This window comes from Melitaea cinxia, chromosome 3 (genome assembly GCF_905220565.1).
Source record: "Melitaea cinxia chromosome 3, ilMelCinx1.1, whole genome shotgun sequence".
In the NCBI taxonomy this organism is placed as follows: Eukaryota; Metazoa; Arthropoda; class Insecta; order Lepidoptera; family Nymphalidae; genus Melitaea; species Melitaea cinxia.
Genome location: NC_059396.1, coordinates 18,101,208 through 18,119,094, shown reverse-complemented (window position 1 = coordinate 18,119,094; position 17,887 = coordinate 18,101,208). Strand labels below are relative to the sequence as shown.

Here is a 17,887-nt window from a genome sequence, read left to right as displayed (position 1 = left end):
ATCGATGACAGATAGTGAAAATTAGTAACGAAGAAAGTGGTGCTTTACCTATTACTTGTGGAGTCCCACAGGGCTCAATTTTAGGACCCCTTCTCCTCCTAATATATATGAATGGTATCGCAAATTTGAAACTACATGGTCATCTAACGTTATATGCAGATGATACATGTTTATTTTATTTTGGAAACAGAATAAATGACATTATCAGTCACGCACAGGAAGATCTAGATCTTTTAAATGATTGGTTTCATCATAATTTATTAACTATAAATGCTTCCAAAACCTGTTATATTATCTTTAAACCAAAAAATAAAATTATTTCACAACACAATCCTCTAACAGTTCATAATACTCCAATTGAAGAAAAAACCTGTGAAAAGTACCTTGGCCTAAGATTGGATAACCAGTTAAGTTTTAATAACCATATAGATCATATTAAAAAAAAATGTCCTCTTTGATCATATGCCTAAAAAATATCTCTCAGTGCATTCCTCAAACATTACGCCATTCTATATACAACTCATTGGCTAAGTCGCATTTGTTATATTTGATTGAAGTATGGGGTAATTCCTCCAAAACAAAATTACAAGAGCTTCAAAGAAAACAAAACAAAATAATAAAAATACTATTTCGATATCCATATTACACATCTACAACTAAAATTTATAAAGAAACTAAAATCATGAACCTACGACAACTTTATATATATAATTCCTGTATTTTAATAAAAAAAAAATTATCAGTAAATCTATTCGTTCAAATTTGTCCTTTATAAAACGTATCACGAAGCGCAGCAATCGACGACTCAGCTTATTGGTTCTGCCTAAGACTAGGACGAAATTTGCCAAAAGGGATATCACATTCGAAGGAGCACAGCTTTACAACACTTTACCTTGTCTAATAAAAGATGTAAGCTCAGTTAACGAATTTAAATCTCGGCTTTCGCAATATATTCTCACTAACACTATATCGTTAGAAGAAACCATTTAAACTATTCGTTAACTGAGCACTAGGATTTATAAGACGACGATATGTATGTTATACTTTTATTGTAGTGTATTGTTCTCATGTAAGTGACATTGTCTTTTTGAGAATAAAGTTCTTTAACCTTAATTGTAGGCAAGGTCTAAATATTTACTTAATTAATTTTCCGCCTTTACGAGATCATGTTGAAACTAATGGTCAAGCTTTATTATTATTATTCAAATAATAAAATATAAATATAATATCATGACAATTATTTCGTGTCATTGATCTTAGATTCTATTTAACTGCGGAACTATGCGCCGGTCGTGCACTTATATAATCGGTCAAGGGCAGAGGTTAATACAGAAAAAACCACTGTGTTTGAATTTGCTTTCTTACAGTATTATTTATAATAAGTTATCAGATAACAGTTCTATTTGTTGAAGTCTTGACATAATATCACGATCTTAATAATTATAGCAGACTAGCTGTGCCCGCGACTTCGTCCGCGTGGAATTTATCAAAAGAGTTTATTGTTCAGTTTTCAGAGTTATGAAATAAATAAATTTCTAAAATAAAAGTAGCCTAAGTTACTCCTTATATCAGCTATCTGCCAGTGAAAGTCCCGTCAAAATCAACCCAGCCGTTTCAGAGATGAGTGGGAACAAACAGACAGATAGACTAGACTAAAATTCTAAAAAAATGGTATGTACCGTGTATACAACCATATTCATTTAGTAAAAAGCGGTTATTTTAATATTACAAACAGACACTCCAATTTTGCTTAACGATGTAACTAATATCGAAATTAGGATAGGTAGATCTTCAATGATATGTAATTCAGTTTTTTAATATAATAAATTTTATTTAAAATCAAAGGATACATATTTTTTATTCTGTAAATTATAAAAACAAAGTTGTTAATGTAGGTAATTTGCACTTTCGTGCAAAGTTTACGTTTTGCGTGATTTTTAACAATTTTACTTTGAATCGTACCAGAATATTACATATAGATACGTTTATTTTCATTCCACCACGCTTATTAAATAATAACAATATAAAAACAACTTTAATTTAATAAATTAATTATAAAATAGAAAGAACATTTTTTCTTTTAACAAACTAAAACTGATGAGGCAAAGTTAGGGTACAAAGCTTGTGAATTTTTGTTTAACAGTTTATATTACACGATTGTAGGTACATCATACATACATAACTCTGTAAACTGAGTACGTTGAGGTGAACTCAATTCAATTTGGTTAATATTTTTTATGTGATTTTTATTCACGGTACACTTCGCGGGTTCGAACTCTTTGTTATATTTTCAAGTGTATTCGAACCGCGGACACGTACTATGCTAGAACTAAAAAAACCCTGAAAACAATACACTGCCGGACAAAATGGCGGAGTGTTACGTAACAAATAAATGACACAAATTAACCGCCACTTTTACCGTAAAGAAACGTTCCCTGACATCATAGAATGAAATCGTTATGCTTCGTTTAAAACCCTTAAGGACGACCTATGTTCAAACAATGGACAGTAATTTATTAATTTCTCTTTTTTAATTGCAGATTGTCGTTATTCATTTGCCTGTATTTATTTGTGACTGTGTACCTATTTGTCTATCTGACTGTATTTACTTATTTGTGTTGTACTAATTACCCATCTTGAAAATAAAGAAGGGCATTTTTTTATGTCACTAGGTCGGCAAACAAGCGGACGGTTCACCTAATGGTGAGAGATTACCGGAACTTATAGACGCCTGTAACACCAGAAGCATCACAAGCGCGTTGCCGACCCTATCCCCAATTCCCCCAGGAGCTCTGGTCACCTTACTCACCTATAATAACACAATACTGCTTGAACACAGTATTATTTAGCTGTGATCTTCTGTAAGGTCGAGGTACTACCCCAGTCGGGCTGCTCCATACTTTAAGCAGGAAATTCCTGCTGTGCCCTACCTCACATAAAAGTTATGTCTTGTTCTTGATTATCTTCGAATAAAATATAAAAACAGCCGACAACTCTCTTGTAATTCTCCTGGTCTTGCAGGTGTTCATAGGCTACGATATCCGCTCACCATCATGCGAGTTTTAGGCTTGTTTGCCTCCATTGGAATATAAAGAAAATCTTGTTTTCCTTCTCAGTGGTAAGCAATAAATTATTATATTATCAGACTACGTCACAGAACTTTTATATCAATTGCATTTTAGATATTATTTAGTAGATTACGGTCCTAATTAAATGCAATTACGCTCCTTAGATCCATCGTTTATATTCTTTAAATCGTAGTAAACAAGTCAATACTAAGAGCAAAATATCGATATATAAACAGTATATATTACAAGTTAAAGAAGCAACAATTACATCGATATTACAGCGGTACTATCGACACTCGACTGAGCGTCGGCGTCGTGCTTCGTTTGATATTTTAGACCAGCGGTTCTTAAATGATGGTCCGCAGAGCACTCGGTCCCTGAAAGTACCCGAAGCGGTCCGCGTAAGTCAGGTGCAGTGATTTAGTCGTAATAATAATAATAATAATAATAAAGCCTTTTTTATTTCCATGCACATTACATAGGGTTCAAGTAAAAAAAAAAAAAAATATATAATAATAATAAAAAGATTTAGTCGTACTGGATTATAATAAATATTTAAATGGATACTCCAGATTTCTACCCCAAACAATTAGTGGTCTGTGACAAAACAGACATTTTGTCACACGATTCGTCATTACTAAGAGGTTTAAAATCACTGATTTAGACAATGCGGTAAGCGCTGGTTTTTATGTTTAATTAATTGATAGACTTTGTCTGCAATCAAAAATAAATTCTTTACATAAAACTAAATAATCTATTGTTGAAAATTAAAGAAAATCTGTTGTCGAAAGTTTAAAAATATGCACAATAAAAATAATTTCGTTTTTCGGCGCTATTATATTACAATACATGTTACTAATACGAGCATCTGCATGTTGTCGTCTTTTTTGGTTCATTATTGACACACATGAGTATGCGTTGCAAATCACATTTATAGTAACTTTTTACTCAAGAACTACAGTTGACATTTTTATTATACCTTGGAAGAAATTTATCATTAAATAAATACCTTATATGCGTTTTATGGTGTTTTTTTTTTTTTAATTTAAAACAACACAAACTAATATGGTTTTTTTAATTTAAAACAATCACTTAGGATTGTTTAGGTTTTTGTCACAACTTTGAATTAACATTTTGTAGTTTAAAAGTACATAAGATTAAAATTCTTCTACTACAATTACGTATAATTTGAAGCAAGTAGAACTTTATTTTTGTCCCAACTAATCATAATAAAGAGGGTTTCAAGTGGTGTTGATGTGTAAAGAGAGCACCGCGGTCACTAGCCTTGCGACAAAAACGCCCACGGTCACGATTTTTTTCCGTGACTTCTAAACTAAGAATTTGAATCAAGTTATAAAAAATCTCATTGTAATGAACGTTTATTATTATTGATATAAAAGCGAGCCTTTTCCCTATCGGACGTATTTACTAATAGGCTCGTGATTCGATTTGCGTCAAAGAGACTAGATTATGAAGGCGAACGGTTAAGTAACAAGTGTTGGCAATATCTCATTCTAATAATAGAATTAAGTTACGTTTGTTTTTGATAAAACTCGATTCTTTTTTTAAATGCAATTCGGAATTCGTGTCAACAGTTTTAATCGACATCGTGTTTGTATTAGAACATCATTCAATACCGAGATATTCTTCTCGATTCAGACAATCGATTATTCGGTTCAATTTCGGTTATAGATTTAAAAGTGTTCTAAAAATGAATCGGCCGAACGTTCTTAATAAAAGATTACCCCCCGTCGTTCACAAAAGACTCGAATATGAGACGTGTTCGAAAATAGAACGCATAGTTTAAAACCTCCTTGACTGCTTTTGACAGTTGACAGTTTTCACTGTCAAAGCGGAGGCGACAATAGGAAAAACTAACCCTTACTCCGGGGTGCGTCAAATTTCGCTCTTACGGGGGTTAGGCCTCTGACATGCGATTATGTTTATTGAAAGATGTTTTTAAGGGATGTTATTGAATTTTAAGGGATGTTCTGCGGTTGTACTATGGGGGTGTAAATAGTGCTCTGTGTGTAATCGTTCGAGTGTGCTGCGTGATGTTTAGGAGTATTAAAGTATTATGACAGCCTGAAAGGTTTTATAAAGGAGTTTAAAATGTGCGCGATTGATCATGTTTGGATTTTTTTGTATGTTACATTACATTTCCATTTTTTTTTATTAGCAACCTGAATGAGAAGTGGTTAGTAGTGACCACATTTTTTATACAACTAGGTCGGCAAGCAAGCGTACGGTTCCCCTGGTAGTAAGCGATTACCGAAGTCTGTAGACGTCTGCATCACCAGAATCATCGCACGGGCGTTGCCGACCCCACGCCCAATCTAACCCAGGAGGTCACCTTACTTTCTGTAAGGTCGAGGTACTGTTCCAGATTTTGAGTGTCCTGACACTGTCTATTGTGCCCTATCCCAGTAAATGGACATGTGAATATAAGAAAAACCCCGAGTGTCGTCCAATCTAGTACCTAAACAATTATTACCACTCATCAAGCTTCACACTCAAGCATTTAGTTTCATTCTGCGGTCTTAACGTAGGCGTGGTCGACACGTGTGTCTGCCCTTAACTAAGGGTCGCGACACACGGAACCAAATAGCTTTTAACGTAATTACTACCGCGAATTTATGGTGAAATTAAATTGGGGTGATTCGAACATGGTTTCAGATTATAAAATAGCTAAATTAGGTTTGATGAGTTTCATATTCTATTAGTTATATATAAATGTTATTTTATATATCACTAATTAAAACACAGTTTATATATTATTTTTCAAAAGAGTATCTGCGGAGTTTCTTGCCGATTCTTCTCTGCAGAATCTACATTCCGAATCGGTGAATAGCTTTCATCATCATCATTACAGCCTATACAGTCCACTGCTGGACATAGGCCTCCACAAGTTCACGCCAAAAATAACGTGAATTCGTGTGTTTTGCCCATAGTCACCACGCTGGGCAGGCGGGTTGGTGACCGCAGTACTGGCTTTGTCGCACCTAAGACGCTGCTGCCCGTCTTCGGCCTGTGTATTTCAAAGTCAGCAGTTGGATGGTTATCCCGCCATCGGTCGGCTTCTTAAGTTCCAAGGTGGTTGTGGAACCTTGTTATCCCTTAGTCGCCTCTTACGACACCCACGGGAAGAGAGGGGGTGGCTAAATTCTTTAGTGCCGTAGCCACACAGCACCCGTAGCCACACAGCACGAATAGCTTTACTTCTACAAATATAATAATTTATTTTTAAAGTTTTAATTTGTAAAATGACGACTCGAAAGTGCTCTTGGAGCCTATTTGAATAAAGCTGTTTTTGATTTTGATTTTGATTTCAATTGTATACCTGCTTACGTACTTACTTAATTTTATTAAATATCGTATAACTTCTTTTTTTCTATATAGGTATATCATTCACACACGGTCGTCTGTTCCTAGGGTAAGCAACTTAATGCTAGTGTTATAGGGAACAGCCGGATGATTTAGCTATTTTTTTTATAAATATACATGGAAATAATACATACAAATATATAAATACAAATATTACACCCAGAGTAAGGTGGGAATCGAATACACAACCCGCGGAGTAGAAAGCAGCCACGCGGCCACTACAATCTGCGTCATCGGGGTAGTCAAAGCTATTTTATTACAGATCAAATAACAAGAGATATATATTTATTTTGATTTGATAAACTTTATAAATATCTACACTAAACGAAACGAAATTATGAAAAACTTATTCCATAACAAACCGAACCATTATTACGATTAAAAAATGGTAAATCTATAAGTTCAAACACAAGAGGTCGTAAGAGGTCTACTAAAGGGCTCGCACACACGCCGGTCACGTGCCGGGGTTGCGACACACTCAACGTCTCCGCCCACCAATCGGTGACGACATTAATTTTGACTAATGACCCCATTTTAGTAAACGACTTATATTTTTTGTTTGGCATATTTGGCAAAGATTAATTTGTAACTTGAACTAAATTATTATCGTTATGGAATTTCTTAATACAATTAGGTCGGCAATGAAGCGCGCGACTCACCCGATGGTAACCGATTACCGTAGCTTACAGATGTCTAGCCTGCAACATCGGAAGCATCGCAAGCGCGTTCGCATCGCCACAGGAGTTCTGATTACCTTACTTACCACGAACATATCACTGTGTGAAAGCAGTAATATGTTGCTGTGATCTTCTGTAAGGTCGAGGTACTTCCCCAGACGGGGTGCTCCAGACATTGAGCAGGATGTTTCCATTGGGGGTGTGGTGGTGGGGTTATAGGTTAGATTCCCGCCTCAAGTCTGGGTGTAAAATGTGTACTTATTTATATTGTATTATTTGTATGTATTATATTGTATTATTTGTATGTATTTGTCAAAAAAAATCAGTTGTTACCTATAACACAACTGAATTGCTTACTCTAGGAACAGATGACCGTTTGTGTAGAAATGTTACAAAAAAAAGTGGTGAACTCCTATATGGCTAGAATGATTTAGGTTGGTTACTTTTTTTGGTACTTAATGATAAGGGTTAAATTTTACGTTGGTTTCAGTAGGGCTCTGGTAGACACCACACTTATTTATTTTCCGTTGACAATTATTTTTCTATAATCGTCTGAAAGAGTTTTTTATCTATACTCTATACAAATAAATAAAATTGGAGTGTCTGTTTGTAATATTAAAATAACCGCTTTTTACTCAATGCATATGGATGTATACAATGTACATATACCAAATTAACATTTTATTTTACTTTTTTTGTTTGTCTGTCTGTTTGTTTCGGCTAATCTCTTGAAATAGCTGGACCGATTTTGACGGGACTGGCAGATAGCTGATGTAATGAGTAACTTAGGCTACTTTTATTTTTGATATTTATTTATTTTATAGCTCTGCGAACTGAATAATTACTTTTTTGTTAAATTCCACACGAACGAAGTCGCGGGCACAGCTATTTATGAAATAAGACCGCTTGTACTTCTGTAGGTATATAGACTTCCATTATGTAAGTCGTGTTTATTTAATCAGTGTACGATAATAAATAATAAAGTAACAATACCAAAGTATGTAATTAAATAATTACGTTAATTATATTCAGGTTTCGATCAAATATTACAATAGTTTTAAACCACTTGTTAATAGCTAACTATGTCGCCTTTGAACAGATGATTAAACAATGAATGGAAAAACAAACAATTTCAATAGGGTTGGCGATATGGGAACTACTCGTATAATTATTTTACTATGAAAAATTGACACATATATTATAAAAATATTAATTTTATACATATATACTAGCAGACCTGGTCAACTTCGTATCGCCTTATTTTTTTTTTCTTAAATATCCTAATTACATATAACTAAAAAAAAAATATAGAACTTCGTATCGCCTTATTTTTTTTTTCTTAAATATCCTAATTACATGTAACTAAATAAAATATAGAACTTCGTATCGCCTTATTTTTTTTTTTCTTAAATATCCTAATTACATATAACTAAATAAAATATAGAACTTCGTATCGCCTTATTTTTTTTTTCTTAAATATCCTAATTACATGTAACTAAATAAAATATAGAACTTCGTATCGCCTTATTTTTTTTTTTCTTAAATATCCTAATTACCTATATCTAAATAAAATATAGCCTATCTTTCAATTTGGATCAAACTACACACGGTGTGCAAATCTGATTAAAATCTGTTAAGTAGGTTAAGAGTCCATCACGGCCAAACAATGTGACGATTTATACATATTAAAATTTGTATAAAATTAATACATACTCAGCTCACACCATACTCAGCGTTCAAACTCAAGTTTTTTTTAAAGAGTAAATGCGGAGTGTATTTATCTACATTCTGATTCGATGATAACTTCATTGTAACAAAAATTGATTTATTAAAACAAACATAATTTAAAGGACGATTCGAAAGCCTTCTATAATGAAGTAAATTTTGATTTTGAACTGTCCTAACACTAATCTTTTATATTTATAAACGTCTCGTGTCACTATATTTGTCCGGGCTAATCTCCGAAACTACTGGACCGATTTTGATGAAACTTTGCATAGGTATGTAACATTTTTCAACTTAAAATAAAGGCTATATTTTATTTCGACTGACGACCGCGATATTTTTATTGCATCGTTTAAAAAATATAGCAGTACGAAAAATCTTTTATATTTATAAACGTCTCGTGTCTCTATATTTGTCCGGGCTAATCTCCGAAACTACTGGACTGATTTTGATGAAACTTTGCAAAAGCTATATTATACTTCGACTGATGACCGCGATATTTCTATTGCAAAGTTTAAAAAATATGGCAGTACGAAAATAGCCTGGCCTAGCCTGGTCAGGTCGTTTATAATAATAAATAAACGTGTCATAGTCAACAGTCCCTAACATGATAGGAATTAGGCCGGGGTTCGAAAGTTGGGAAACCGGAAACACACCACAGAACACGCCCAGACACTGATCTATGACACCCAGACCCTGACAAAGATCAAATTAGTCATGTGATCGAATTCGTAAACCATGTATTTTGTTAAAACTTTTTTATAAATTAGCTATCAGGTGTCTATGATAATTACTTGATTATATCTTACATCAGGCTATCCTTATCTGGACCGGACCGGGTCCTGATCCAGTATGCCTTACCTATATTTTACATCAGGCTATCCTTGTCTGGACCAGACCTGGTCCTGATAGACCATGCAGGATCTAGCATGCCTCATTCTATCCTGACCCGGTCCAGATACATGATCTGGTTGATTCCGACTTTCTTCTAGTCGGGAATAACCCGGACCGGGGATTTACTTGCTCTACGAAGCAGAGACCCACTAGAATCGACCTTAAACATAAATAAATAAATTATAAGGTTAATTATTTCTCTTTTAGTGAGGCAGGTCACAGCAGGATTTCTCAAAATTTGGTGTAACCCTACAGGGGACCTCGATCTAACAGAAGATAAGAGCTAAATAATACTGCACTCAAGTTTCCTTGTCCCTTGGAGGTACGAAGATAGGGTTGGCAACTCGTTTGCAAAACCTACTTGTGTTGCAGTCGTCCATAAATTCCCACCTGTATGCTTATTTGCCGCCAATATATAATACAATCAAATTACCTGTACAATAACTTGTACGAATTAAAAAAAGTCTAGAATATTATGTTTATTACTGTTCACAGCAGAAGACGATTCAAAATAGATAAACCTTACTATTTAAAGCAAATAACAGCTAGGAAATGTATGTACAGTTGTACACACAAATGTACCGCAGACGGCGTAGTAACCCAATTGGGTAACTATTAAAAGAAACGCTTGAGTTCAATTATTATTATTTTTTTCCATAGTAACAAAATTAGAAAAGTTGTTAAAATTGTTTTTCAATTCTTATAGAGATTATACAAACCTTAACTATAATGATAGTATAAGTAAAAAATAGAAAAAAAATATTTAAAATGTTTTCACAATTATAAGAAAAGTGTGTGTGAAATTCACACACGGCAAAAGTCAAACTTCCGAAAAGTAGCGAAGGAGATTTTTTCACTGAGAATCCGAGAATATAAAATACTGTTTAATGTAATCTATCTCATTCTCTCCTATACATTTACGAGTCTGTTTCTTTATCGTGACACATTTTCATTTTCATCAACTTTCAAATCAACGATTCTACTGAAGTTTCACTTCAAAAAAGATAGCATAAAAAACATCATTATGGAAAAAAACAACAATTTAGTAATTTAAATTAAAAAGAAATGAGGTGAGCATTTTTTCAGGCAGAAGTAAATTACTTCATAAGTTTTTTATTCATTTATTATTATAGTTACTTTCGATTGTTGATTAATAGATTTAAATTGCCCGTAGAATGAAAAAACCACGGAGGTAGATGTGATCAAGATTACAACCAAAATTTTTAGGACCTTATATGTGTTAGATGTCTATGTTCTATGTAAACCTTAAATTGTAATAATAATTTTCCTTTGAAAATGTCAAAACTGAAGTCAATTTTGATAACATCATACTGCTATAATGATGTGACCCATATTTTACTAACACATGAAAGCAAAAAAAAAAATACACTACGAAAAATGTTTAATGTCAGCCGTTATCGTCCTAAATACATGGATATAATCCAATAAATCGCTGCATCACGATTAGCATATTATACCAGTAGTTTGTTACTGAACGGAAGTGACCAATCGCGTGCGCTGCCGGAAGCCCCACCCCTGCGCCGAACCGTTTCCGGTCGCGTGACGTCATTTACATGACAGTTGAGCGCGAGGTCTGCGAGAGAACAGGCGTCTGTTTAGTTGGATTAGGAAATGACTTTTAATGCGACTTTCCATGATACCTATTACTGTAGCATAAAATACTGTGTGTTATTTAATGATTATGTTGTTAAATAAAAAATATAATGATAGTAAGCAAAAAAGAAAGATGACCGCTCTGGTGTGATGGTTCGCGGGTTCGATTTCCGCCCGGAGTGGATGTTTGTGTTTATACAAATATTTATTTCCGGTCTGGTTGTTAGTCCTTGTTGATCTCTTCCATCGTGCTTCGGAGAGCACGTTAAACTGTCGGTCCCGGTTGCTATCATGTACACCTGATAGCGATCGTCACTAATTGTAGAGAAATATATCTGCCTACCCGCACTGGAGAATTTTTTCAATTTCATTTTACTACCTATTTATGTCACTATTATGTATATTATGTCATTAATTAACTGAGGTAGGGCACAGCAGGAATTTCCTGCTCAAAATATGGAGCAGCCCGACTGGGGTAGTACCTCGACCTTACAGAAGATCACAGCTAAATAATACAGCTCTCAAGCAGTATTGTGTTCCTGTGGTGAGTAAGGTGACCAGAGCTCCTGGGGGGATTGGGGATTGGGACGGCAACGCGCTTGCGATGCTTCTGGTGTTGCAGGCGTCTATAAGCTACGGTAATCTCTTACCATCAGGTGAGCCGTACGCTTGTTTGCCGAACTAGTGATATAATATACCGAATGTCGGTGTACATCCATCTACATAGACAAACAAAAAAGTCACTACCTAGTACAATATCCTTTCCGTTTCGAATTCGTTTCATAAACAAGTTCACATACTTCCCAATGATAACGCTCGCTATGTCGTTACAAGATCAATGTAATTACAATATTGTACCAAAAAACTAAGGGTCGGCAACCGTTCGAAGTAGGATACATGATTTGCCAAACTCGGCTAATCGATCAAGTTAACCACGGTTTGTTAGTTCAAACGTTCACGAGTGGGGTGTATCTATGATGTAGCGTAAATAACGCTATGTCATTATGTGTACTTTTTTGTGGTCGTACGCAATTATAACGTGTCTAATTTCGGATGTTAATTTCAAATCGATAAAATTAGATTATCGAATAAGACGTCACTAAAATATAACATTGTAATGTGCTTTTAACATATCTAATACTAAACGAGCAATTCTTGAACCTCGTATAATCTGAACCTCGGAAACGGCTCCACTGATTTTCAGAAATTTAGTATTCAGGGGATTCGGGGGCGATAAATCGATATAGCTAGGATTCATTTTTAGAAAATGTCGTTTTATCCCTGTTTTTAGGCAATGAAAAAAAGGATATCGTTAGAATACGAAGGTAAATTTCGCAAGACAGTGTTGATAAAGTTGTAATAGCTCAGGCGAGAAATCGGCTGGTCGGGATCGACCGAGAAGACCACGGTTCAAATCCCCATGTCTCCAGATCGATTATTTTTTCTTTTTTCTTTTCTCATGCACTAATTATTATTATTTTTTATTTAAATAACCAGTTCAAATTTTTAATTATTATGTCGATAAAATCGGAAAATATTATTCATATTTTATCAATATGTGATTCGTATTTAAATATGATTTCCGAAAAACACGATTTATTAAAAATACCGAGCTAAGCTCGTTCACCCAGGTACTGTATATAATAGGCAATGTGGTCTTACTCAAGCAATGGAATGTTACAGGCTAAATCGTGATGATTTTCCTAAGTCTTTACCTACAAGGTAAGGTTCTTCTTCAAAGTTTTAAAAGTTGTCCTACGGCGCTCAATTTGGAATAAATTATACGCTAAGGTATGCATGTCTCAGAAGTCTTCAGGATCATGAATCCTGAAATAAACTGTACTATACTGTCTATATTAGTGTTATAATCTAAAAAACTATTAAAATTATATTAATTATTCTTTACTGAAACGTAACATATACTTCAAGCATGAAAATAATCGGCTCTCGACTCTAATCGAATTTAAGTATAAAGGCGTGTAGAGCGTATATTGAACCCATATTCTGAAATAGCTATTATGATATATTAACTCATGTAATACTGACATAATAGTTAATATCAATACTGCAGCAACGCTCAACAATAAAATGTCTGAAGCCGTATCGACTCAGGTCAATCCCATCACCGCCGTACCAAAAATGGCGAACGCAGTTCACAATGCCAACAAGAAGTCAATTAATTCGCTCAGTAAAGGGTTATTTACTATAGACGATGCCGCAAAAATGCTACATCAAAGGATTTTAATTAAACGCTCGAGGTTTCGTAAGAACGATGGCAAGTTACTGTTTCGACTTCGTAAAGGGTCCGGGAGAGTGTTCGGTGAAAAGTTTTCCGAGTCAGTCTCATTTGGTCCGTGTTTTGATGGCTTTTTTAAGATTAAGTTTTCGGCTTTGATTTACGCTAGGCTAAACTTACCGGTGTCGTAATTGTGCTTCTTTCAACTTATTACCTCTAATGGCTTTGTGATTTTCAAAACGGTATTTTATTCCATAAAGTTTTACGCGAGTTGACGTTGGGGTTGAAGTTTTTCTAAAAGGTAAATTCTGATTTTAGAACGGCATTAACTTCTTCTGTATTCAAGTGACATTATGTGCGTTTAATTGTTTGCTAAAAACTAAGTTATTATAATTTAAAGAAGTAAGCTATTTAAAATATCTATTCAAGTTAACTTACTATCAAGTAAACTGATCTAATTTTTTTTATGACGTAAATTTAAACGTTTCACTTCACTTCAGCCTATCGCAGTCCACTGCTGGACATAGGCTTGTGTTGTACAAGTGCGTTGCCCATAGTAGAAGACGCTGCTGCCCGTCATCGCCCTGTGTATTTCAAAGCCAGCAGTTGGATGGTTATCCCGCCATCGGTCGGCTTTTTTAAGTTCCAAGGTGGTAGTGGAACTTTGTTATCCCTAAATCACCTCTTACAACACCCACGGGAAGAGAGAGGGTGGCTATATTCTTTACTGCCGCATAGCAACTTATAGCACAGCAGGATAGGTGGCGAATGCTAGGACGACCCCATCTCGCCCCACCCAGGCGGATGACTGCTTACACGTGGTGGTTTTTTTAGTCAGTAGGAGTCTGACATAATCCTCTGGCGCCCCCGCACTGGGAGGTATTCATAATGGATTTTCCCCACGTACAAAAAAAGGACACAGCAGGAAAGATCCCGCTTAAACTCTGAAACAGCCCGACTGTGGAAGTACCTCGAGCTCACAGAAGATCAAAATCTAAATAACACTGCTTTCAAGTGGTGTTGTGTTCCTCTGAGCTCTTGGGGTGGGTCAGAGGTAGTTTCGGCAATGCCCTTGCGATGCTTCTGGTGTTGCAGTTGTCTATAAGCTACGGTAATCGCTTACCATCAGGTGAGCCGTACGCTTGTTTGCCAACCTAGTTGTATAAAAACAAAATTAGTAAAAACGTTCATTTTATCTCTTCAAATTTTAAATATATACCCATTTATATTCTTGTTGGTAGGCTGAAATAGGCAAAAAAATTCAGACACAATACGCGATGAGTTAAAGCTTTAGGAAACATTTTTTCTATTACCTGCCGATACGCTTTTAGCATTAAACTCGAAATCACCATATGGTAACACCTGAAGGATAAAGAATGACTAGTTTTCCGTGAAATTTAACACATTGAAATATACAAAACGAGGGCCGAACGAAAATCCCTTCGTCGTGAACCTTTTTGAATCGATCTTGTATGCACAATACCTCGCTATATTCAGGTATTAATATATTTCGTGAGGTCATTATGGAGTTGAATGGGCTCCGGCGAAAATGGACGTATTGTAAGTGACTTAGGGTGGACGATGGATGAAATTACAGTTTATACTTTTTCAAAGATTTTTCGTTTCGTTTATTTACATCAGCTATTTGAATTGGATAGTCTTTTATATTGGTATTCGTTTTTTTTGAAACCATTTTTCGCTTCAGCCTGTAATATCCCACTGTTGGGCATAAGCCTCTTTCCCCGTGTAGGAGAAGGATCAGAGCTTAATCCACCACGCTGCTCCAATGCGGGTTGGCGGATATATTCCCTACTATGAGTAACGATCGCTATCAGGTGTACATGATAACAATCGGGACCGACGGCTTAACGTGCTCTCCGAGGCACGGTGGGGAGACCAAAAGGACTACACAAACACCCAGACCATGGCAAATGATGTATGTACGGCCAATACAAATGTATGTCATGTGCGGGGATCGAACCCGCAACCGCCAGCGCAACCAGCACAATCCATAGCTGTGAACGTTGCGCCAACGCGGCGTTTTGAAACCATATTGTTTATAAAAGTATAAAGCGCTCTGATGAGGTTTGACTGTTATGTTCGAAATGAAGGAACTTGGAACGTTCCGATTCAAAATTTTCTAAATTGGTTAGTGTATTTAACTAAACAAAGTCAAAGGCAATGAAATATGTCCACAGCCATTATCCAAGAAAGCAGTACCTAACTGTCAGTTCCATCCATTCATCCATTCAGTTATGGTCTAGATTTTTAGCTTTGTTATTAAATTTTTATTCATAGTTTTTCAATAGGGTTATAATGATAAACTGATTTTGTTTTTTGATATATTTTGAAAAAAGATCTAATGATACATACACATTATCCCACATTGTGTCATTTATAACGATATTAAACAACACCTAATTAATGCCGTTGGTTTGACTTATGAGTATATGTATGTGTAATGATGACGTGTACAGACATACAAATATAATTCTAAACATGTTTTTTAAATATCATATTAAAAGTCGACTGTTCTAGTGGGGATCGAACCTGCACCTCCGACTGATCGTCTCGGTGCTCTAGCCAGTTAAGCTATGGAACGATGTACCCGTTAGGTCGAAATTTTTTATATGATAATTTTATATTCGGTTCTAAGCGACGACTAAGACGAGCTATAATTTTATAAACCTGACAATCACGATATAATAATAAAAAAACAATAATCACCAAACAAATTTCCATTGACATCTATTCGCTTTCCCCGAACGAGTTTTCATTATTTAGGATACGGTGCTGTCATTCTTAAATAAAAATAAAATATTAAAAAAAAACACGAGTCGAGTGTGTGTTGAAAATTAATAAAACTCTTGAAAAAGTCCGGGGAGAAAATTTATCGTTATTCACGCCAATACCAGACGAAGACATCAGAATACGGCGAGAGATGACAACGAATTTAATTATAAATATAATAAAAAAAAATCTCCATCGGCCCTTCTAGCACCACGCTATTCCCACAAGGCCACAATAGACTATTAAGCGATTTTGAACGCAATCACATTACAATACGGCGCTTGTGAAATTATAAAGCTTTCGAATAAGATTTGCGTGCTTTATAATATGTTGTAGGTCCGATTGACGTCACAACAATGAGGGTGTCTCATATATTTTTTTTTTTATTTAAAATTGAAATCTTATCGAAGACATGGAGTGTTCACCACGATCCTGTCATAGATTGTGACGTCAACGCATCAATAACTCAAAAATTCAACCGTTATTCGATATTCAATTAAATTACATTCGTTATAAATATCGTCTATTATAATGAATGTGTTACTGATGCCTATTAATCAAAATTTTTAGATTATATTTTTCATAATCGCTATCCGGTAAAATATTAAAATTGATGTGTGTGTCTTTATTCATTGCGGATGTTATCTTAATTGGTATATTTCTCTGACCTTGTTTATGTACTTTATCAATTATTGTACAATAGATAGAAGCGATAAAAAATTAATCGTTTCACAAATACAAGTTACTAAAATCAAATATTTAAAACTACCCTTTTTATTTGTGTAATGTAGAACAACATAACTACATATTATATTTTCATTGAAGTATAGGCATGAATACCCTTATAGTATTATTGTTTGGTCGTCAGTTATTCCACAATGTAATTATTAATCTGTGGTATCTAGTTCATAATTCAGGATAGTTGAATAGATTCAAAATAGGTATTCACAAGTTAACACCTCAGTGTGCAAGTGGCCTTCGTAATGGACAGGGCTCCATTGAGTCCGGCTCCGCACATTCATAATGGCCGAGAACTCCGATTTGAGCACCAATTAATTATTTCATTGTGCCATGAATAATCCGACGGCCCTCGAGTGCTATTAACTGACCGTCAGTTCCTTAGAGGTGTTTATTAAATACGCCTTAGTTCGGGGTTAGTTACGGGATGGCGTTGAAATTATTTATGTGTCGAGTTAGTTCGCTTTGTTGTTGCGGCTTTCCTTCCGTTTCATTTTTTGTTGTGGGAAGATTTAGCCGAGCTATAACGGAAATAATGTGTCTAGTGATTCATTATTATTATTTTTAGATTTGGTTTAATATTCTATTCATCATCATCACTTCAGCCTATCGCAGTCCACTGCTGGGCATAAGCCTCCCCAAGTTCGCGCCAGACATCCCGGTTTTCCGCAATCTTCATTCAGCCTAAACCGGCAATTTTACGTAGATCATCGGTCCAACGGGCCGGAGGACGTTCCACATTGCGTTTGCCAAGAGGCGGT

The 17,887-nt window shown here is 35.1% G+C and overlaps 1 protein-coding gene across 1 annotated transcript in view; it reads left to right on the top strand.

Annotated features, from left to right (window-relative positions):
- The window catches only part of LOC123669644 (transcription factor SOX-21-like), a 51,413-nt gene that overhangs the window by 16,655 nt on the left and 16,871 nt on the right, over positions 1-17,887 (top strand). The gene's annotated exons all lie outside the window — the stretch shown is intronic.